At 45.0% G+C, this 23,404-nt stretch overlaps 1 protein-coding gene and 1 pseudogene across 2 annotated transcripts in view; one reads left to right on the forward strand and one right to left on the reverse strand.

Annotated features, from left to right (window-relative positions):
- Positions 1-1,101: 1,101 nt before the first annotated feature.
- Positions 1,102-2,895, reverse strand: LOC147000580 (uncharacterized; annotated as a pseudogene).
- Positions 2,272-23,404, forward strand: part of Mrtfb (myocardin related transcription factor B) — a 167,245-nt gene continuing 146,112 nt past the window's right edge. For both annotated transcript variants that reach the window (XM_029470662.2, XM_021184572.3), the window contains exons 1-2: positions 2,272-2,366; positions 10,660-10,720. The gene's annotated coding sequence lies outside the window, so the exon portion shown is untranslated. The remainder of the gene's footprint in view (positions 2,367-10,659; positions 10,721-23,404) is intronic.

The raw sequence follows: 23,404 nt of genomic DNA on the forward strand, positions 1-23,404 counted from the left end.
CTGAGTAAGCCTTAAGAGCTGAAGACAAACTGGTGCAGTCTTGTAGAGCTAGGGACACCAGTCTTCTGTTCTTCACCAGGAGACATTCAAAGACTCTGATTCTCAGACTCTGAGACTTAGGCTAGTTCCCTCCCAACTCCTTCCTTTTTCTTGGGCCTTCAGCCTAAAACTGAGAGTTATATCGTCAGTAATTCTGGTTCTCAGGCCTTTGGACTTGGAGTGGCTTATGTTACGTCTTCCATCGTTGCTAGTCTTGCTGGCAGCATATTGTGGGTCTTAGCATCCATGAGGGTCTAAATCCTCTCATGCATCTCTAGGATATCTGTTGGTTCTTTCCCTGGAGAACCTGCCCATGGAGGTCTGGGATTTCCTTTCTTCATCCACACCCCATTTTATTGGGCCACATCATCATGTTCAGCATCTATATGTTCGGTCTCTGTAAGAGGAGTGGTTTCCAGGCAGCACAGGTAAGGAAGGTCTGGACCCACATTTGTTGACACTACGAGATCATCAGGATGGGTTAGCTTAGCAGGCCTCAGTGCAGTTTTCAGGGATGAGATAGAACCTTCCAGGCTCTTGATTCTGCAGAAGCTGTCACAGAGGGGCCAGCTCACAGGAATATACAAAACAAGACTGAATAAAAATGGCCCCCATAGGCCCACAGGGTATGGCACTATTAGGAGGTGTGGCCTTGGAGGAAGTGTGTCACTGGGGTGGGTTTTGAGTTTTGAAAAGCTCAAGCCACGCTCAGTGGGTCAATCTCTCTTCCTGCTGCCTGAGAATCCAGATGTAGAACTCTCAACTGCCTCTCCAATACCATGTCTTCCCACACTTTGCCATGTTTCCCATCATGACTATACTATACTAAACCTTTGAACTGTAAGCCAGCTCCAATTAAATGATTTCCTTTATAAGAGTTGTCATAATGTCTCTTCACAGCAATAGAAACTCAAACTAAGACAAAGACCTTATCACAAGGCAGTGGCAAGCCCAAGAGTCATGCAAATTCAAATACTATGTTATTAAGACCATATGGGTATTTTCTTTATTGCAGGCTTCGGAAGTGTGATGGTTCATATATGCTCTGCCCAGGGAGTGGCACTATTAGAAGATGTGGCCTTGTTGGAGTAGGTGTGTCACTGTGGGCATGGGCTTTAAGGCTCTCACCCTAGCTGCCTGGAAGCCATTCTCCTAGCAGCCTTCAGATGAAGCTGTAGAACTCTCAACTCTTTCTGTACCATGTCTGCCTGGTTGCTGCCATGTTCCTGCCTTAATGATAATGGACTTAACCTCTGAATCCGTAAGCCAGCCCCAATTAAATGTCCTTATAAGAGTTGCCTTGGTCATGGTTTCTGTTTACAGCAGTAAAACTCTAAGGCACGAGGTTATGGGTACCCACTTTAATGCATCTCACTATGCCAGCCTCTCTTTCTTAGAAGCAATTACTGTAAGTTTTCTTTTGGGAAGAAGTCACACCATAATGCAGTGGTTCTCAACCTTCCTAATGCTGGGACCCTTTAATACAGTTCCTCATGTTATGGTGATCCCCCAACCATAAAGTTATTTTGCTGTTATGAATCAATGTAAATGATACACAGGATCTGATATGCGACCCCCTGTGGCCCTGAATAGCTGACCTAACTCCACGCATGTCCTGGCTCTATGTCCATGAACCATTCTATCCTGGGTTCTCCCACTGTTTTCGAACATATTTTGCTTTTAGGGCTCTACAGAGTTGGTGAAAGTGTGAAAAGCGTTCTCTTGTCTAGTTGCACAAAGATGGGTTGCAACAGACCCCCTGTTGGGGTCACTTCTTCCACTCGGGAGAGTGAGGCAGGGCTCAAGAGGAGGGGTTCCTACAGGTGCGGGGGTGGCATCAGAGACGCACTGACTCCACAGGCTAGTCTGCTCGTCCGCTGCAACCTCCTTCTGGAATGGGGAGGCGGCAAGAATGCACTTAGTGAGGCAGCATGAGCTGTGCGCTTGCTAGGGTAGCCGGCACTGACTGACCATCCGACTGGACGCAGCCAGAGCTTAGGCAGCAACCAAAGAGCTCCCAGCTCCGCAGCCCAGCTGCGCATGCGCTCCGGGCCAGCCAGGTGAGAGCGCGGCGGGAGCGGGCAGCCTCGCACCTGGGCTTTAGCTTTTCCGGGTCAGGGGCGAGGGCGGATGCCGGGTGGGAGAAGAGAAGCAGCGTGTAAACCTCCCGGAGTCGGCTCGGCGCTACCTGGAGCTTCCAGGACGGGCTCCGTGCCCGCCGCCTTCAGACTGGAGGAGGGTAAGCACGGGGCGGAGCGAAGTCTCGCGAGATCCCGGTGGTAGCTGCGGCAGCGGTGGCGGCGGCGGCGGCGGCGGCGGCCCGGGAGGTGAGCGGCGAGCGGGTGCGAGGCGGCCGTTGGGGCTGAGGCAGGGGGGAGCTGCGGAGGGCGAGGCCGGGCTCCGGGAGAGGGACGGACCGAAGGCCCGCGTCCTCGGTGGCCCCTCGAGGTTGCTGCGGCGCCTCCGGGTGCGCGCTGTCCCGGGACTCGCGCGGGGCGGGGCGGGGCGGGGCGGCCGCGGTCTCGGGGCTACCGGGTCCGGGCTTCCCTCGTCGGGGGTCCCCAGTGTGCGGCCGCGGCCCGATCTTCCCGGGCAGCCTGGGCTTGGTACCAGGCGCTTCGCTTGCGCGCTCCCACGCTGGAACTGCAGTGAGGTGCAGCAGCGCCCTGGCCGGAGCCACTCGACGGGGACGTGGTGGGATGGGGACGGCCCACGCCCCGGACTCACCTTCCATCCTCCTCCCCAGCCCTGCTCGCGGCTCTTCCCCTGGGGTCCCCGCGGGGCTGCAGAGGGTGTGTCTGCAAGCCCTCCCGAAATTGCACGCACGCACGCAGCGTTCCGGGTTTCCAGGGAGAAAGTTTTCCACCGCTTTTGTTCTGTCCCTGAAACTTTGCCTAGTTCTCAGTGTTCAGAAGCCACCCTTTGGCCCTGTGTGTGAGCAGACGCGGTGTGACAGTGACGAGGGGTGCGGCCGGTGTAGGGTCTCAGGCCCGGAGGATAGCTCAAGGTTTGCCTCAGGCAAAGAAACTTTGAAAAGTTTGATTCTTTTCTGAAGCCTGAGACCGACCGCACTCTTAGGATGAGCGGTTGTGAAGTTCGTAACTTTTGGTTCTGTGGCAAACGTTTGCCACCCTGACACGAAGTTCATACTCTATCTTCCTATACGTGATCCAAGGTCAGTAGTGCTCTCCTTTAGATGTGAAGAAGGAATACGTGCTATGGCGTTAGTGCAGCCCAGACACCCTGCTAGGTAGGACGTAACATCACGGACCCTGCGGCTAGTGAGTATGTTTGGAGACACACACACGTATGTACGCATGCACTTGTGGGACAGTGAGTCTCAAAGTCAGGAACAAAGATTGGGACCTGAGATAAAACCGTGTTACTTGGGGTAATTGATGCTAATGAGAAAACAACGTAGGCTGACTGACAGCGTGCAAGATAAATCACAGCCTGTCTCTGGTTAGGCTCAGATAATACAGCCCTCCAGGGATGCTGTATTCCAGGCTACATTGTAACTAATACAAAGCCCGAGTTCTCTACATTTAATGGAGTACACAAAATCCCTCATGCTTATTGTTAGTAATAAGGAAATAGAAGTTTGAAATTGTTGCACTTGGCAGTACAGCTCCATGTGTGTCTATTGGATGCAGGTGTAATGTGCTGTGGAAGTTCACACAGTTCCCTTTCCGTCACCATGTTGGACTGCATAATTGGGGCAGGGTGGTGGGTGTTTTCGAGAATAACTTGCCAAATGGTTCAATATTGAATCCTAAAGTAATGTTAATCTATAGTGAGCAGCTTATGGGCCAGGGTAGCCTTCATTATCACCTCCACCACTCATATGTTAGATGGCTCTCAGTCCAGGGCCGGAAACACTACAGATGCATTCCGCTGCCGTCTAGGAGTCTCTTCAGTAATTAACAATGTGCCATGGGGACAGTTCTGCCCTCTTGAGAACCACTATATAAAGCACACGCTCCACTATCTAGCTAATTATAACAGCGGAATCTAATACACACTTTTCACTGGGAAGTGAAAATAAAATTCTCTCTGTGGGTCTGATATATAAAAAGACAGCCTCTGGCTAGGGACTCTTTCATGGATCATCATCTCTGGCTCTCAGGAGCCAGGTTAGTACCTGTTCATCTGCAGTTGTTTCTCTTTGGGGGAATCCTTGTTGGAAATGTTGATCACACTTGAACTGCTGACTGGCATGAGGTGAGAGTGGAGTTGGAAGCCAGGATGGTGATGGGCTGCTGGGAGTGTCCTTGAGTACCAGTGTAGCCCCTGAGCCTTTTCTACTTAGGGATAGTAGTGCATTTGGAGAATACAGATGTGCTCAAAAGTGAAAACTAAAATTACCTATCTAAGCAGTTCTAGGGGTTGGCTCACAAACAAGCTTGTCTTCATTGGAAACTTCTCCATGAAAGGGGAAAAAAAAAAATCAAGAAAAGTTCAGCTCAGTCTATTTGTAGCTATAGCAGTAAATTCCAAATTGTTTAAATCTGAAAACGTTTATTTTCGCCTTTTTTTCTTTAAATATAAGTTGCTTCTTGCTATAGAACATTTATTCTGTGTTGCTTATTACTTTAGAAAGGCACTATGGAAATTAACATCTACGTAAAGACTTATGAAAATAGGATGCTACATTTAAAGTTGTCTAGACATAGATACAGTGAGCCCTTGTAAGTTGAAAAACTCATCTAAGTGAAAGTAATTCATTTTATGGCATTAGGCAAACACTATCCAGTTCCAGGGTAAAAAAAGGCCAATTGCTTTGGTTGTTTTTATTAATCATTATTTTAAAAAAAACACTCCTGTTCTAGTTAGGATTTCTCTGCCATGGTAATAAACACATGACCAAAAGAAACTTGGGAAGAAGAGGGCTTATTTTGCTTACACTTCCATATCAGTCCATCATTTTAGAAAGTCAGTGTAGGTACTCAGGGCAGGAACCTGGAAGAAGAGCTGGTGGAGAGGCCTTGAAGGAAGGAACACTACTAGCTTGTTCATTCTGCTTTCTTTCAGAGCCCAGGACCACCTGCCTAGGGGTGGCACCGCCTACAGTGGGCTGGGCCTCCCACAGCAGTCAGCAGTCAAGAAAATGCAGCCCAGGCTTGTTCACAAGCTAAACTCAGTTGAGGCTTTCTCTTCTCAGATTACTTTAGCTTGTGTCAAGTTGACATAGGACCAGCCAGCACAACCTACCTGTTCTTAAATGAATTAAGTATGAATTATGAATTAAGAGTGTGTCTTGATGATGCCATCTAAGGGAAATAGGGACTATACAAACATTGGTTGATTTCTAACAATAAAAACTGAATCCAAAGAATGACTTGCAAAATGAAGCTACTCACCTTTCTAGATCCTTCCATCTTAACTTGATTTTTTTATTCTGAAGATTTAAAAATCACAGTCACTCTCAGAGCCATGATTTGTTTTAAATGTTGAGAGGAGAGCCTCTCGTGCGGTAGTGGCCTCTGCACTACTTAGGTGAATGTGAGTTATTCTAATTGGCCACTTTAGTTGCTTTTCCATTCTGCAAAGCTCATCCTTTTCTTTATAACTTTTTTCGAATGGGTCATCCTTAGATTAATTTTAGTAATTATCAGTTACTACTGCTTAGTAAGAAATGTGTTTGAAAACACTGACTGTAGGAAGCAGGCAATGTACATGGAGAGCTGTCTCCTGGTGTCTGAGCTATCTGACAACAGTGTGGGCCCATAGGAAATCCAACTGCACAACAGCTGCTTGAGTACCTTGTCCCCAGGTAGACTTGTTTTCTTTGCTGTTCATGTTTGGTGATTCCCCCAGCTAGCAGCTCTTCATAAGGCCCTGGGGCTTATTATTGCAGACAAGTGTGAGCTGAGCCTGGGAGAAGTGCCAGCTGAGGGGCTGTGGAGATGGCTCCATAGTTAAAGTGCTTATGCCACAAGCCTTAGCACTGGAGGGAGCCCAGGTAAATGCTGGGTGGCTGTGGTGGCCCACCTGTAATTTCAGCCTTGAAAGTCAGAGATGGCACATTCAGAGCAAGCTAGCTAGTGAGACCAACCATGTCAGTGAGCTCTGAGTTTGATCCAGATGACCTGCCTCGATGAATAAGGTGAAAGAACAATCCTGGCTGATTCCTGACATCTACCTGAGGCCTCCGTATGCATCTGCACAGACATACACAGAGACATGCATGCACACATGATGCACATCACGTACACACAAAAAATGGAGAAACAGCAGCAGAGTAGAGCATGTATCTCCAGGACTACTGGCCACCACTGGAGTCTGGGCAGGCAAGGGGATAATTTGCATGTTACCCAGTCATAGCTGTGGCTGCTGCTTCAGAGACTTTTAGCATCATCACATGCTTTGCTTGACTGAGGGGGAGATACTCTTTGTCTTGGTCATACTAAAATTGCCATTCAGTATAGAATTTAAGGGAAATATTTCCTCTTAATCATTACATTTGGACTCTGGCTTATAGGCAGACTCTTTGTGGGAGTACTGTTTCAACATTTAAGAATTCTGTTTATATGGACAAAGTGTTCACATGACTCAAACACTTAAATAATGTGGGCATGTTCAGAAAGCCAAGTTTCCAGTTCTCTTGGGTACTCCCCCCCATAGCCTTTATCTGTTTGCTATAAATATGTTCATCATTTCTCTTTGTAGATAGAAGCAAATGTCAGTAGCTTGTCATCTTTCTCTCTGTATAAAGTGCAGTGTACTTCAGCCTACCTTCACTGGCTTGCCATTAGTTACTCGGTTTACATGCTCTTTTGCAGAAAACACTTTTTAAAGATTGTATTCACTTCTAGTTTATATCTATGAGTGTTTGGTTGCATGTAAGACTGTGTACCACATGTGTACAGTGGCCTCAAAGGGCAGAAGAGGGTATTAGAGACTCTGAGACTGGAGTTACAGTTGGTTGTGTGCCACCATGTGAGTATAGAGAATCAAAACTAGTCCTCTGCAGGAGCAGCCAGTGCTCTTAACCTCTGAGCCGATGGTGTCTCCAACCCCAGAAAACAGTTTTTAAACAGTTCTAGGCATCCTCTCTGTCCTGGGTCTGCTTAGCCAGCCCCACTTGGAGACATTCATGTTGTCTTCAGTCTTACAGACCATGCCATCGTGAAAACTTGAGTGTTTATGGTTTTTATATACAGACAAGCATGTTTCTGATGTACTCCCACAAGAGGGACTAACAGGTAAGAGAGCTTGGTGTTTTAATTGTCATGAATATTTTCTTTCTCCACAAGTTATACCACTTTGAACTTACAGGAGTATGGTTGTTCCCCAGTTTCAGCAGAGGATTCTGTGTAGATGATGAGATCTAGTTTTGCTTGAGTCTTATACAATGAGATAGTGTTTCCATGTAATCTAAAAACATACACCACAGACTGTGAAATCATCTGTAGATTACATGCTGTGCTGGATAGTTTTTATGTCAAACAAGCTAAAGTCATCTAACCAGAGGGAACCTTAAACAAGAAAATGCCTCCAGGAGACCTGGTTGCAGGCAAGCCTGTAGGGCATTGTCTTAATTAGTGATTGATATGGGAGTGTGCAGACCCTGTGGGTGATACCATCCCTGGGCTGGTGGTCCTGGGTACTATATTAAAGACAGAGCAAGCAGGTAAGCAGTATTCCTCCATGTTCCTGTCCTGTTTGAGTTCCTGTCCTGACTTCCTTCAGGGTTGAACAGTGATGAGGAAGGGTAAACCAAATAAATCCTATTGGCTCCAACTTGCTTTCAATCATGGTGTTTCATTATAGGAATAGTAACTACCAAAGACATGTGCACAGCCCAAATTCATGTGTGCACTGGGTCACTCTTGTTTGGGGACTGTGCATGTAAAGGTTAAAGGACAACCTTGGCCCTCAGTCTTCACCTTCCACCTGAGACAATCTCTGTTTTGTTACTGTGCACACCAGGCTAGCTCCAGCAAACTTCCCGGGTGGCCTCCTGTCTCAGCCTCCAGTCTCACTGTAGAAACATGGGATTCCAGCTCTGCAGCACCACACTTTGTTGTATGTGGGTGCTGAATCTGAACCTGGGTCCTCATGCTTGCACAGCAAACACTTTACCCTCTGTGCCATCTTGCCAGCTCTGCATTTTTCCTATGGACCATGTGTCCATGCCCTTTGCATTTTTCTTCTTCTATTTTCTAGGACCTCATAGATGACCGAGGTTGGCTCTGTGTCCTCACAATGTCACTGGGTATTCATTCACCTTGGTACACTGTGGCAAATAGAAGGCTCATATTTTTTTCTTTCCTTTTTAAAAAGATTTTTAAATTTTATTTTATATGTGTAAGTGTTTTTGTCTGTACATGTGTATGTGATCCATATGCATGCCTGCAGAGGTAAGAAGAGCAGACTGGATCCCTTGAAATTGGAGTATTAGATGGTCGTAAACCACTGTGTGCGTGTTGGGAACTGAACCTGGGTCCTCTGCAAGAGCAACAGGTGCTCTTAACCACTGAACCAACTCTCCAGCCTCATTTTTAAAAAAGAAAGATATTCTTTAAAAGAACAATTTATGTCTATAGACATTTTGCCTAAATGTGTACCACGGCATACAGTATCTATAGAGGCAGAGGATGGCGTTGCATCCCCTAGGACTAGAGTTACAAAGAGTTGTCAGCTACCATGCGGGGCCTGGGACTTGAAGCACCAGTGCTCTTAAGCACTGAGCCATTGCTCTAGCTCCTCACTGTCCCCTAAGAGTTACATGGTTTCTGTCAGCCTGTTATGGAGCCTGAATTTGGATGTACTTGTTGAAATGCATTCTCATTCCTGTGTCTGCTAGGGTGTCTATGGGATTACTTCTACACGGATTTCACCTGGTTTGGGGGTCACAGACTGAGCTGCATCTGTGCAGATACCGGCTGGACTTGGGGCATTTGCTCCACAGCCTGTCTGGGAATCCAGTGCTGTGCAGCTCTGTGTATTGGGCACGTCTCAGCAGTTTGTTTCCTGCTTTTTTCAGGGAAAATAAAAGAAAAAAGAAAATCACATTAAAGGAATGACTCCAAAGTCTGCTTAGCTTTTTCCTAGCTGGAATTGGTTTATCTCTAAAAGGAGCTACAGGGAGGATACTCACTCCTTGACCTTGTTTTGTTTTGAGACAGGGTTTCTCTCTGTAATAGTCCTGGTTATCCTGGACTTGCTTTGTAGACTAGGCTGGCCTCAAACTTGTAGAGATCCTCCTGTCTCTGCCTCCTGAGTACTCTGATCAGAGGCGTGTACCAACACACCCAGCATGTTTGAAAGTGAACAAGAGAAAAGCCACAGGAATGTTAGATCTTAGACTGAGAAGAGTTATCAATTTTTTTTTTAAAAATTATTTTGCTGCAGTGGTGATATAGCCCAGGGTTTCTTTCTTTTTCTTTTTCTTTCTTACTTTTTTTTTTTTTTTTCTGGGTTGTTCGAGACAGGGTTTCTCTGCCCTGGCTGTCCTGTAACTCACTCTGTAGACCAAGCTGGCCTTGAACTCAGAAATCCGCCTGCCTCTGCCTCCTAAATGCTGGGATTAAAGGCGTGCGCCACCACTGCCGGTAGCCCAGGGTTTCTTATATGCTAGGTAAGCACGCTGCCACTGTGCTAACAGCTTCAGCTTCTCCTTCCTTTTATTGTTAAATTTTGGGATATACTCTCACTAAGTTTCTTAGGCTGGCCTTGATTCACTGTGTAGTTCAGTTAAGCCTTGAGTTTGTAATCCTCTTGCCTCAGCCTCCCAACCAGCTGGGATTACAGGCTTGCCCTAATCAGTACATTTGAGAATAGAGCAGGAGGTGTGGTCTGGCATTCAAGGCTTCCTTCCTGCTTTCTAACCTTGCATTACTCAGTCCTCTCTTAAATACACTATGACCATGATGCTGCTAGACATTCCCAAAGACCTGGGGTTTCTAGGGTACTGTCTAGAATGTTCTGTTGCCAGTCAAATATGGCATTCAGTAAAAACAATGTTATATCCAGTACCTTGTTCAGCCAGTGATTTGCACCTCATGTTGGAAACTGGAGAGATATTATGACCATCCTATGAAGAGTGCCTAGCACCCAAGCAAACACCTGATAGAGACAGACCAGGTGTTAAACAAATGAGGGAAGACTTGACTCCAGTCTTCCTTTTTGCCTTGCAAGTCAGGAAACTCATCTCCTTCTCTTCTTACCCGTTATACTTTTAGTGCCTTGAAGGCAGTTGTAGGAACCAAAACAAGTATGAGAGAGGCAGATTCTTCTTTGTAAGAAGCTAAGAATGAATGTTTGTTCACGTGTATGGTCAAGAGACACCAAGGAGTCTCTGGCTGGGTCATACAATGTGATCCTTGACCTGCGTGCTCTTAGTTGGATGCTGTTGGTAGGCATACAAACAATGGGCCCGGTGCCCAGAGGTGCCATGGCTCACTAAGGATGTCCTGGTTGGAGCAGGAGCTCCATACCCAGCCTCCAGCCTGCTGCAGAGTTCCTATCCTCTGTGGATCCATGATTTAGAAGCTTTCCCTTCTGTCAGGGTTCTGTTTCTTGGTGGTCTCTTTTTGATGACCTCAGCACCCATCTATCCCTTGCTGGCATGTGGTAGATGGTCAAGGAAAAGTAATTTCTACTCTCTTTTTTCAGGTTCATAATAAAGGTGCTAAGGAAGAGAATGTAAGACAGGAAAATAAGTATTTTTACTGAGGTAAGTCTTTTTATGACTTTAAAAGTTTCCTTTGAGAACATTTGAAATTCTTCATAACCCCCTTTTCTCTGGTGTACTGAGTGGTTGTCTTAGGAGTGAGTGCCGGAGGCTAGGGAAGCTAGGGCTTGTGAGGTATGCACGGGGCCTGCATTTTACATTTGTGCCATCTTTAGGAGAGAGAAGCAGAGGCGCACAGAGGGAGAGAGTGCATATATTGATGTCAGAGGACAACGTTTGGGAGTTGATTCTTTCCTTCCATCATGAGATCTAGATTGAACTTGGGTCTGTAGGCTTTTGGGGTAAGTTCTTCCCCAGCTGAGCCGTCTCGCCAACCCTAACTCCTCTCTAAAATACATAGTTCACCATTTAGCCGGCGTGGACTTGATAGCAGCAGTAGGCTCTGAATGAAGGGGGCTTCCCTGTGCCCCCTCTGACACCCCCTGCTGTCTTACTGGGAATAAGAGAATAGTTTTCCTTCCGATTGTGTAGTTCTTGGTTCTGGACCTTCTTCTGTTTTACTGGTGAGTGCTATGAAAGCAGTTCTGAGTTGCCTGTGGGGAGCGAGGAGTAAATGAACTCAGGCTACCTCAGTAGCATTGGTAAGACACTGCAAACTGACTACAGAGCTCACTTACACAGTGGTGTGTAGACACCGTGTCTCATCCCATTGTGGGCAGAGTTTCTCAGTGGTCACTGGATGGAAGGTTGGCCAGATGAAATCGCTTTGCAGTGAGGGGGAGAAGACTGAACTGTGTTGGGGGAAAGAGGCCAACTGCTGCTGTGTGGTGACAATAGCTGGTCCCCAGAGTCAGTCTGATTTGTTCTCTTCTATACTTCTGGGCTTAAGGTAGAGCTTTAGATGCAGGAAGGGGAGAACAGGAGCCTGGCCACAAGTTATTTTCTAAGTCCCATATCCCTCAGCTCCATAGCCCATCTTCCCTTCCTGAAAACTTTTACTTCTTTGCCAGCCCTGGGAGCTGTGCCTTGTGTGGCATGATGGAAATTCATCTGGAGCTAGGCAGAAGGCGGCTGCAGCAGCAGAGCCTAGCTGCTGACTGGACGGACATCCTACCTGGGAATACAGTGCAAACTGGCCTTGCATCTTTAGCATAGATAGACGCAACTTCACATACACGCTCTTTTTGTGTCTTCAGAGATGGGGAGGGGGAAGGCTAAGTGTGTTAAACCCAGTAAGTTTCATCTTGATTGCATTTCAATCAATTCCAATGTGACAGATTTTTTTTTTTTTGAGTCTGAGCTTGTTCTAGCAGCCTTCAGTCAAATGAGAATTACTGTCAGAGGGAAAGGACACCCTCCTACACCTCTCCCTGAGTATTTGAAGCCATCCCACTTCCTTTTTCTTTTACCTTAAAAACTGACTGCTGACACTTGGGAATTATAATCAGATTGCATCAGTCTTATGGAAAGGTTACCAATTACTGTTCGCACAATATGCACTTCAAATGTCTCGGTTCAGTGCTTTTAAATGCCTGTTAGGTGAATGAAGGCTTTGTGTCATGCCCCGATTTAATACATTTGAGAGGCTTTATTGATGGCTTTTTGTCTTTAGTTCCATGGCGGGGCCTGGATAGAGGAGGGAGATCATTTAGTGTAAAGTCCTCATGGGGTCTTTTGGAGGTGGTTCCATGAAAACGAATCCAGGAAGAAGCATGGCTAGTGTCAGCGACTGAAACTGAGGATAAGCCCAGCATTGGGTATAGTATGGAGTTATGAGTAGGAAGATGTTCTATGGTGGGGAATTCTCAAGCATTGTGCCCTGGTCCCGTTTCATAACTTCATTTTGTTCATTCAGCAATGATAGAAGGGCACAGTGAGATTGATACTTGTCCTTGGGCAGTAGCTCGTAGGCTTTAAAAAGTACCCTTCAAATCCCCTCTGTGGCTCCAGATCTGTATGTCTGTGTATGGCCACAGAAGGAGGAGGGATTGTGTTAAGAATGGTTACATGTTTCTGGTGTCGGAGAGCCTGTAGTCTTGGACAGAATGAATCAAGCGATGCCAGCCTCTCTGTGATGTTTCTCTTGATTTCCTGCATCCTCAATCATTGCTGGAGGAAGTCTCTCAGCCTGCCAGGGGGGTCTGGCTAAATTCAGTACAGCATAGACTTGCTTAATTTAGCAATGCTCTGAGATGAAGGCCCCCAATGGCCAAATATAAACAGGCCTTCTGCAAGGTGTTGCTGTAGTCAGAGGAGAGAGTGCTGTTTGCCTCCTACCAGTCAGAGGTTGCAGATTTTCTCCTCATGAGGCAGGAAGTCTTAGACTTGTTGAAGTCGCTGTGATCAGCAGGAGGTGAGCTGCAACACTTTTCCTTGTGCAGTTTTGAGTTGGTTCCATCCTGTACCTGCTGGCTAGCTGCAGCTTGTATGTATGCCCTTTTGTTTTTGGCTCTGTTTACCTTGGATTTGATTTTATGGTTGGTTACTATAGGGATTTATTGGTAGAAAGATAAATTGTTTCCTCATTTGAACAGATTGTGTGTTCTGCAGATAGGCTATCCTGTTGCAGGCTGATTTAGGCAGGCCCCTGTGCACATGTTATGCTTCTGTGTCATTAACTCTTAAAAGAATGGTTTCACTCATATTTAACTCACATAATGCAAGGTTCATAAAAGTGATCTTTAAGATATTCATAAAGTTCTGTACCAGTCATTACTGTCTAAGTCCAGAGTATTGTGAGCACTCCATGAAGAAACACTCTCCCCTCCGCCAAGGACCCCCCCCCCCCCCCCCATTGTCCTGTTCCTGGCAGCACTAATCTTTGTTTTCATGAATTTAGCTATTCTGGATATATCATATAAATGTAGTCATTCAGTATATGGCCCTTTTCGTTAGGGTTTCTATTGCTGTGATAAAACACCATGACCATAAACAATTTGAAGGAAAGGGTTTATCTCAGCTTTACAACTCTTGAGTCACACACTATTATTCAGGGAAGTCAGGACAGGAACTCAAGCAGGGCAGGAACCTGAAGGCAGGTGCTGATGCAAAGGCTATGGAGGGTGCTGCCTACTGTCTTGCTCCTCATGACTTGTTCAGCCTCTTTTTTTTAGAGAACCCAGGACCACTTGCCCAACATGTAGCATTGCCCACAGCAAGCTGAGCCCTCCTACATCAATCATTAATCAAGAAAATGCACCATAGGCTTGATACAGGCCAATCTGGAGGGCTATTTTCTCAAATGAAGTTCCCTCTTTTCAAATGACTCTGGCTTTTGTCAAGTTGACATAAAACTATCCAGTACAGCACGTTATTGAGATTCATTTACATTGTAGCAAATATCAAAGCCTCATTTTTACTTCAGTGTAATATTCTGTTGTGTGGATATACATTATTCTATCATTGGGCGGCCATTTAGGTGATTTCTACTTCTTAGCTGTTAAAAATAATGCTTTAGTGAACTTGTGTTTTATTTTGTTTTGGTAGTGGCTTTTTATTTGTGTCTTTGGGTGGGGAGTGGAGGTGCACAGAGTGGGCTCAGATGCTAGAGCTGGGTGGGCACAAGAACTTGTCCTCATCTCATTGTCTCTTTTGGTCCTTGTAGCTGGGCGTGCTGTGCACAGGGCATCTGCTATGACAGTCTTGCCTAAGCTGTGTGTGTAGGGCACCCCACTGACACTTCCCTCTTTGACCAGTTATAAGTTTCTGTGTTAACTGCCATTCACTGCACAAAGAAACTTCTTTGATGAATCCTGAGAGCTACACTAACTATGAGGAAAGAAACATGAATTTAGAGAGAAGTTTGATGCCATGTCCGTTTAGCAGAATAACAGTAGTAGGGTCAATGAAATGCTCAGCCACAAATGAAACCTCTGTATCGCTCCCCTATCCTCAAGAGCAGCAAACATCACAGAAAAGTGGGAAGAAAAGTTGTAAGAGCCAGGCACTAGGAAGGACCAGAGCAGTATTATCTTCTGGGCATGACAGGGACCCTGTAGCACCTGGGGCGGTCGGGCCAGTCAACATTTTAGCATGGAGTGGAAGGGGTCCATGATCTCCCCACCCCATCTAAAGGGCTGTGGATACTTGGTGGCCTCTAGAGAAGAAAGTGTCTGGTGTTTTAAGAATATGTTTCCTGGTAGCTGAACCACTTGTGACCCAACACCAAGAGTATATGGGCAGCACAAATTGGACTCTGGCTTATAAAACGAGAACAAAGAGGACATGAAGTTGGAGGGAATAGGGAGGTGATCCTGGATCTGACTAGAGTTAAGCAGAAGAGTTGGGTGAATACGATCAAAACATAGTATATAAAATTACCAAAGAGTAAATAAAAATTTACTAAAATAGCTTTTCAGTGTAGTCATAGCAAAATGTAGATTTAGATGGCTTTGATGCCCAGAAATAAGCCCAAGGAAAGCCTCTTGGCTTGAGTTTTCTCGTGTTCTCAGGAAAGAAAGCATCCTCTTAGTAATGGCTTCCATAGGTTTGGTGGGAGGTCTGAGCTCAAGCTTGGCTCCGGTGTATTCAGGGCAACCACTGTCTGCATCTGTTTGACTGGAGAAGAATATTGATTGTGGGGAGTTGGTTGTGTCCTGGTATACAGTTCACATTTTGCCCTTAGCAGTAGGAATGGGTGTTGAGGTATCTAGCAGAGAAAAGGGGGTGAGACATTCATTGTAGTTATTGTTCTTTAGGACCTGGGTATGAAGATAGCTATTGGGCTCTTGTGCTGCTGTATCTGAGCTGGTGAGATCTGAGCTGGATGCTAGTGGTGCAGTGTGAAGGTAGAGGCTGGAAAAGAGAGGGAGGATCTAGTCAGGGTGCCTGGCAGCCAGCTAACAGGAAGCTCACTCAGTATTTGGGGGATCCCTGGAGAAGGTCATACAAATAATACAGTGCTGTAGAACCAAGAGGACTGCAGGTACCCGGGGAAGAAAAGCAGTGGGCCTGTTCACTGGGCAGGGCTGTCTTAACACTAACACCAGAGGGAGTGAGCCTTTCCTCCCAGCTGCCATTTTCGGGATCACAACAGCACTCCGGTCTTGAGTTTTGTGCCCTGTGTGCTGGAGCTGTCTGCCAACCTCACAGAGTTCTCAGCAGAAGGGGAAGGTATTCAGCAGGTTCCTGTGGTGCACATCACTCTGGAAATGTGAGCTGGCTCAGGATCTGACATGAAGGGACAGGTCAAGGAGACCTCACAGGTTTGTGGCTTTGGAAGCCATTTCTTGCCCAAAAGTGAGGAGGCTCAGGGATGGACAGAATAGAACGTAGGATGTCAGCTGAACAGTGTTAGACCGATGTAGTCTAGGCGAGACACTACTGGAGTGTAACTTTTTTTTTTTCTTTCTTTCTTCCAGACAGGGTTTCTCTGTGTAGCCCTGGCTGTCCTGGAACTCACTTTGTAGACCAGGCTGGCCAGAAATCCACCTGTCTCTGCCTCCCGTGTGCTGGGATTAAAGGTGTGCTCCACCACGCCTGGCTGGGGGATAACATTTTAGTTGTTTGATTTTCTTCTTTCACTGCTGGAAGCTAGAGAATGCTTTCTTTGCTGTGCCTCCCGAAAGGCTGTATCTAGCATGCTTGCCACATGCTAGGTGTTTGGAGCAGTCTTTGGGTGGATCCTCTCTTGGATGAGGAGAGCACACAGAGATTTGGGAGATTTTGCATCAGGCCAGGTGATTGAAAGGCCTTGGATCTTATTGGCTGAAGGCCATTTCTGGTACAGACACTCTGGTCTGTGGTTTCCCTGTCCACGTGATATCATTGTGCCTAATTCATTCGTTCTTCGTCTCTTTCTCTTCCCCTTTGTTTTACCTGACTTGTTTTCCTTTTTTTTTTTTAAATCAGATATTTTCTTTCTTTACATTTCAAATGTTATTCCCTTTCCTGGTTTCTCCTCCAAAAACCCCCTATCCCATCCTTCCTCCCGCTGCTCACTAGCTCACTCACTTCCTCTTCCCTGTGCTGTCATTCCCCTACACTGGACCATGTGGCTCTCCAGGACCAAGGGCCTCTCCTCCCACTGATGTCCAACAAAGCCGTCCTCTGCTACATATGCAGCTGGAGCCATGAGTCCCTCCATGTGTGCTCTTTGGTTGGTGGTTTAGTCCCTGGGAGCTCTGGGAGTACTGGTTGGTTCATATTGTTCTCTCTCCTATGGGGCTGCAAACCCGTTCAGCTCCTTCAGTCCTTTCTCTAGCTCCCCCATTGGGGATCTTGTCCTCAGTCCAATGATTGGATGAGAGCATGCACCTCTGATTTTGTCAGGCACTAGCAGAGCCTCTCAGGAGACAGCTATATCAGGCCCCTGTCAGCAAGCACTTGTTGGCATCCACAATAGTGTCTGAGTTTGTTGACTGAATATGAGATGGATCCCCAGGTGGGGCATTCTCTGGATAGTCTCTCCTTCATTCTCTGCTCCAAACTTTGTCTCTGTATCTCCACCCATGGGTATTTTGTTCCCCCTTCTAAGAAGGAACAAAGTATCCACACTTTGGTCTTCCTTCTTCTTGAACTTCATGTGGTCTGTGAATTGTATCTTGGGTAATCCGAGCTTCTGGGCTAATATCCACTTATCAGTGAGTGTGTACCATGTGTGTTCTTTTGTGATTGGGTTACTTCACTCAGGATGATACTTTCTAGTTCCATCCATTTGCTTAAAAATTAAATGAATTCGCCGGGCGTGGTGGTGCACGCCTTTAATCCCAGCACTCGGGAGGCAGAGACAGGCGAATTTCTGAGTTCGAGGCCAGCCTGGTCTACAAAGTGAGTTCCAGGACAGCCAGGGCCTATACAGAGAAACCCTGTCTTGAAAAACAAAACAAAACAAAACAAAACAAAACAAAACAAAACAAAACAAAAAAAAATTAAATGAATTCATTGTTTTTAATACTGAGTAGTATTCTATTGGGTAAACTTTAGTACCACATTTTCTGTATCCATTCCTCTGTTGAGGGACATCTGGATTCTTTCCAGCTCCTGGCTATTAGAAATAAGGCTGCTATGAACATAGTGGAGCATGTGTCCTTATTACATGTTGGAGCATCTTCTGGGTATATGCCCAGGAGTGGTAGAGCTGGGACTTCAGGTAGTACTAGGTCCAATTTTCTGAGGAAAGGTCAAGCTGATTTCCAGAGTGGTTGTACCAGCTTGAAATGTCACCAACAATGGAGGAGTGTTCCTCTTTCTCCACATCTTTGCCAGCATCTGGTGACACCTGAGTTTTTGATCTTAGCCATTCTGCCTGGTGTGAAGTGGAATCTCAGGGTTGTTTTGATTTGCATTTCCCTGATGACTATGGATGTAGAACATTTCTTTAGGTGCTTCTCAGCCACTTGGTATTCCTCAGTTGAGAATTCTCTGTTTAGCTCTGTATCCCATTTTTAAATAAGGTTATTTGGTTTTCTGGAGTCTAATTTCTTGAGTTCCTTATATATATTGGATATTAGCCCTCTATTAGATATAGAGTTGGTAAAGATCTTTTCCCAATCTGTTGATTGCTGTTTTGTCCTATTGACAGTGTCCTTAGCCTTACAGAGGCTTTCCAGTTTTATGAGGGCCCATTTGTCAATTCTTGATCTTAGAATATAAGCTCTACAGTTTTTATCACAATTGCTTTGTAGTATGAGGTCAGGGATGTTCCAGAAGTTCTTTTATTGTTGAGAATAGTTTTCGCTATCCTGGTTTTTTTTTTTTTAATCATTCCAGGTGAATTTGAGAATTGCTCTTTTTAACTCTATGAAGAATTGAGGTAGAATTTTGATGGGGATTGTATTGAATCTATAGGTTCTTTTGACAAGATGACCATTTTTACTATATTAATCCTGCCAATCCACGAGCATAGGAGATCCTTCCATCTTCTGAGGTCTTCTCTGATTTCTTTCTTCAGAGACTTGAAGTTCTTGCCATACAGATCTTTCTCTTGTTTGGTTTGAGTCACACCAAGATACTTTATATTGTTTGTGAGTATTGTGAAGGGTGTCATTTCCCTAATTTCTTTCTCAGCCTGTTTATCCTTTGATTATAGGAAGGCTACTGATCTGTTTGAGTTAATTTTATATCTGGCCACTTTGCTGAAGTTGTTTATCAGCTGTAGGAGTTCTCTGGTGGAGTTTTTGGGGTCACTTAAGTATATTATCATATCAGCTGCAAATAGTGATAGTTTGACTTCTTTTCTTTCCAATTTGTATCCCTTTGATAATTGCTCTAGCTAGAACTTCAAGTACTATATTGAATGAATAGGGAGAGAGAGAGAACAGCCTTGTCTAGTCCCTGATTTTAGTGGGATTGCTTCAAGTTTCTATTTAGTTTGATGTTGAGTACTGGCTTGCTGTATATTGCTTTTACTACGTTTAGATATGGGCCTTGAATTTTTGGTCTTTCCAAGACTTTTAGCATGAAGGGATGTTGAATTTTGTCAAATGAATTTTCAGCATCTAATGAAATGATCATGTGGTTTTTTTTTCTTTGACTTTGTTTATGTAGTGGATTACATTGATGGATTTCTGTATATTGAACCATCCCTGCATCCCTGGGATGAAGCCTATTTGATAGTGGTGAATGATAATTTTGATGTGTTCTTGGATTTGGTTGCCAAGAATTTTATTGAGTGTTTTTGCATCGATATTCATAAGGGAAATTGATCTGAAGTTCTCTTTCTTTGTTGGGTGTTTGTGTGGTTTACCTGACTTTTAATGTCCTTAGTTACCTATTGACAGTCCTGTCAATAAATTAAAAAAAAAATTTTCTAAAATTAGATTTAGGGAATAAAGATAATCGAGACAGAGAGTCTTTCCCTTAAAGAATAATTGAGTCAAAGAATGTCACCCTGGCCGGGCAGTGGTGGTGCATGCCTATATTCCCAGCACTTGGGAGGCAGAGGCAGGTGGATTTCTGAGTTTGAGGCCATCCTGGTCTACAGAGTGAGTTCCAGGACAGCTAGGCTACACAGAGAAACCCTGTCTTGAAAAAACCAAAAAGAACATAATTTGTGGAAAGCTATAATAGGATGAACTTAACGTAATTTCTCAGTTATTCTTCACTGTCCATGCACTACTGCCCTGCAAATTATGTTCTTATAAACACTGATAAATCAGAATTGTCATAATTTAAAGCCAATTTAAGCATGATAAAGAGTAACAGTACTGGGCTGGTGAGATGGCTCAGTGGGTAAGAGCACCCGACTGCTCTTCCAAAGGTCCAGAGTTCAAATCCCAGCAACCACATGGTGGCTCACAACCATCCGTAACGAGATCTGGTGCCCTCTTCTGGAGTGTCTGAAGACAGCTACAGTGTACTTACATATAATAAATAAATAAATCTTTTAAAAAAAAAAAAAAGAGCACCTTATCAAAAAAAAAAAAAAAAAAGAGTAACAGTACTGCAAATAAAGCCATTCTGTAGATGTAAAATAGTATTTTGTGAGTGGAAGCCAGAGGATGCTATCAGATGTCTTCTTGTGTTGCTTCCCATCTTATGTTTTGAGGCAGGGTCATTCACTGAGCCCTAGGGCCTGCTGATATGGCTAGATTGGCTAGCCATTGAATGCTAAAAAGTTTAAAAGCTGCTATGTCCAGCCTATCTGTATATGCCTGATGATGTGTTTGTGCACCATCTGAGTGCAGGAACCTATGGAGACCAGAAGAGAGTATCAGATCCCCTACAAACAGGAGCTGCAGTTGCTTGTGACCCAGATCTCTGCCAAAAGCAGCGAGTGTTCTTTACCATTGAGCCACCTCTCCAGCTCCATGCTCAGCTGAGTTTTTGTAGGGGGAGGGGCACGTACAGGGAGGTGGTGGAGGTGCTGGGCATCAAAGTCAGGGCCTCATGCTTTTATAGCAAACATTGTATCCATTGAGCCAACCTACCAGAAAGACCTGGCTTCATTGCATATAGTACTATAGGCTGTGTGCTTCCAGATACTTAGAACGTGGAGTGAGGTGTGCAGCTAGCCTTGTTGTCATTACCTGTCTTCTAAGATTAAGGGAAATTTCAGAATATTGGCCTCACTGATAACAATTAAACTGTAGATGTACATGGTGAGGTGAGCCCACATTCTCAGCAGGTGTGACTACACCTAGCCTGGGAGACTCCCTGTCACACAGTCCAAGGTGTTAGTAATGAGAAGTAACTTTGTGCTCGTGACATGGTTACCACCACCGGAATGTTCCCTAGCATAGTGAGGATGATGGAACTATAGTGTTTGAAGGGCCAAATGATCAGTAGCTGACAGCAGATGTTGGCCATGCCATGGAACAGTATTTCCTTTCAAAGTAAAATGTATATTAAGACTATATTTGATAGTGGAGATGGCAAGTGAGCAGGAGGATAATGTGGGGCTGGTTTAGGGCATGGCGCATTTAACATGCTGTAGAGAATCCTTCTGTTGGGCAAAAGCCACTGAAAACTTGCTGTTTGTAAGGTTGTTCCTTTGAGAAGATAGAACATGGTATTTCAGAGGTAACTGAAAATATTTACTTATAAGAGAAGAAACTTTCCCAAGGGAAACTGAAACTAACAATAGCATGTACTCCAGGCATCCATTCTTAGTGGTTCTGTCTTCAGTGAGTTCTCTTAGAGAAAAAGCAGAAATACCATCACTGCAAGGAACAGAAAAGAGTAGTTTTCAAATGGATGCTCTTGCTCAGTTGGAAGATATGTGTCTTCTGGGCTTTACTGAATACTAAATAAAGCCCATGTGCCTTCTGTAGGATGCAATTCTCACACTAGGTCCAGAGCATAGGATTCTCTAAAACCAGGAATGGAGAACATTTTTTTAAGTCCAAGGTGGCACATATCTGTAATCCCAGTACTCAGGGGCTAACAGGCCGCCTGTCAACTGCTCCTCAGTGTTAGCCTAGGTTACATTATGAGTACCAGCCTAGCCAGGGCAAGAACCTGTTTGGAACAGAAAATATACAAATAGACCCCCTGAAAACAGAAATGAAAAGATATGGTATGGGGTATTATCTTTGATATAGTCGCTAAGAATTTACTTGAAAATTTCAGTTATTACTAGTTTACAACTTTGGATCTGGTCCTTGTTACCCTTCCATACCCTTTCCAAGTCCAAGTAAGAAGACCTCTTTGGAGCCAGCCAGCTCCATTATAAGAGTGACTGTCCTGGGCTGGCTACTGTGCATTTTTCCACTGCCTTCCTTCACTGTGTGCTTAGTACAGTAGCTAAGTCCCTTCAATAGAAGATGCAGAAGAGCTTTGGAATGTGATCCTGGCCCTGCTGCATGAAATCCAGCACTTCAACAATGCCAGACACAAAGAGCATGTGTAGTGAATGTTTACCTGAATTAATGAACCACTTTAGGACAGGTTGTAGCAGTAATGATTTCAGTATCTAGTGACAGAGCAATCAGTGTTCATGGCTGAGCTAAACATTCGGGCTTTCTTCAAAGCCAGTCAGCAGACCACTGCGCAATCCAGGGAGACCAGTTAGTTCACTTTTCCACCCAGTAGTCATTTACTTTTACAGTTGTGCTTATATAGAGCAAAGGTCAAAAGGAAAGATGTGTTGAAGGCAGTAACATTAGTCCTTTGCCACAGCCAAAGTCTCAGTGTGCTGTTGAAAGAGCTGCAGAATTCAGGCAGCTTGCTCCTCCTCTCCTTTTCTTTCTTTCCTTCTCTCTTTCTTTTTTTCTTTCTTTCCTCTCCCTTCATCTTTTCTTTTCTCTTTTTTCCTTTTCTTCCTTTTCTTCATCCTGTGATGGGGTTAATGTGTAGCTTTGGCTGGCCTGGAACTTGCTATGTAGACCATGCTGGCTTTGGGCTGGGATTAACGGTGTGCACCTCTATTTTTAATGTGATATGTGACACAGCCTTGTGTGTGCTAGGCAGGCCCTCCCACCAAGCTTTAGCCCAGTCTTCTAGTTACTTTCTGTTTTACGAGTTGTGATAAAACACTGACCAAAACCAACTTGGAAGAGGAAGGTGGGTGTTTGTTTGTTTGTTTGTTTTAGCTTGTACTGTACAGCCCCTTCTTGAGGGAAGCTAGGGCAGGGGCTAAGGGAGGAACAGAAGAGGGACACTGCTTACAGGCTTGCTTTCCAAGGTTTGCAAATCCTGCTTTCTTACACAACTCAGGACACCTGCCCAGGAGTGCTGGCCACAAATAGATGGGGCCTACTATTTCAATCACAGGCAGGAAAATGCCCCACAGATTGATTGCCCAGAGTCCAGCCAGTTGTGTCAAGTTGACGAAACTACTGAGCACACCAACTAATAATCTTTTTAAATTTACTTTATATTTTTAAAATTAGTGATAGGGGTTCAACCCACGGCTTTACATTGTGCTGGGCTTCATCACTGAGCCTCTGATAGTCATCTTGAACTGTAATTGATGATTTCAAACGTTGGGTTTAATCAGTTCCAATACACCATATGCCAAAGGCATCATCAATAGATAAGGAGGATGAACATATCTGTCCTCCCTTAAGGCTTTTGGTACCACTCTGCAGTCTACTCTCATGGCCCTTTGCCCATCTCTAGGCATCTGCTGATGTCATTTGATAACTTTAGATTTACTTAACAGAATCCTGTTTGCTGCTTTCATGAGATGCTTTGGTTTTTCAGGTGTGTTGGTGCTTGTCCCCTTCAGTGCCATTGTGCTGTGTGGGTATGCCAGCTTTGTGGCCTACTGGCTGCTCACTACTGTTAAGATGCATCTGTGTTTGGCTCTTATGAACACTTGACCCTCTAAACACTTGCATACTA

This window comes from Mus caroli, unplaced genomic scaffold (assembly GCF_978045245.1).
Source record: "Mus caroli unplaced genomic scaffold, Mus_caroli_1 scaffold_17, whole genome shotgun sequence".
In the NCBI taxonomy this organism is placed as follows: Eukaryota; Metazoa; Chordata; class Mammalia; order Rodentia; family Muridae; genus Mus; species Mus caroli.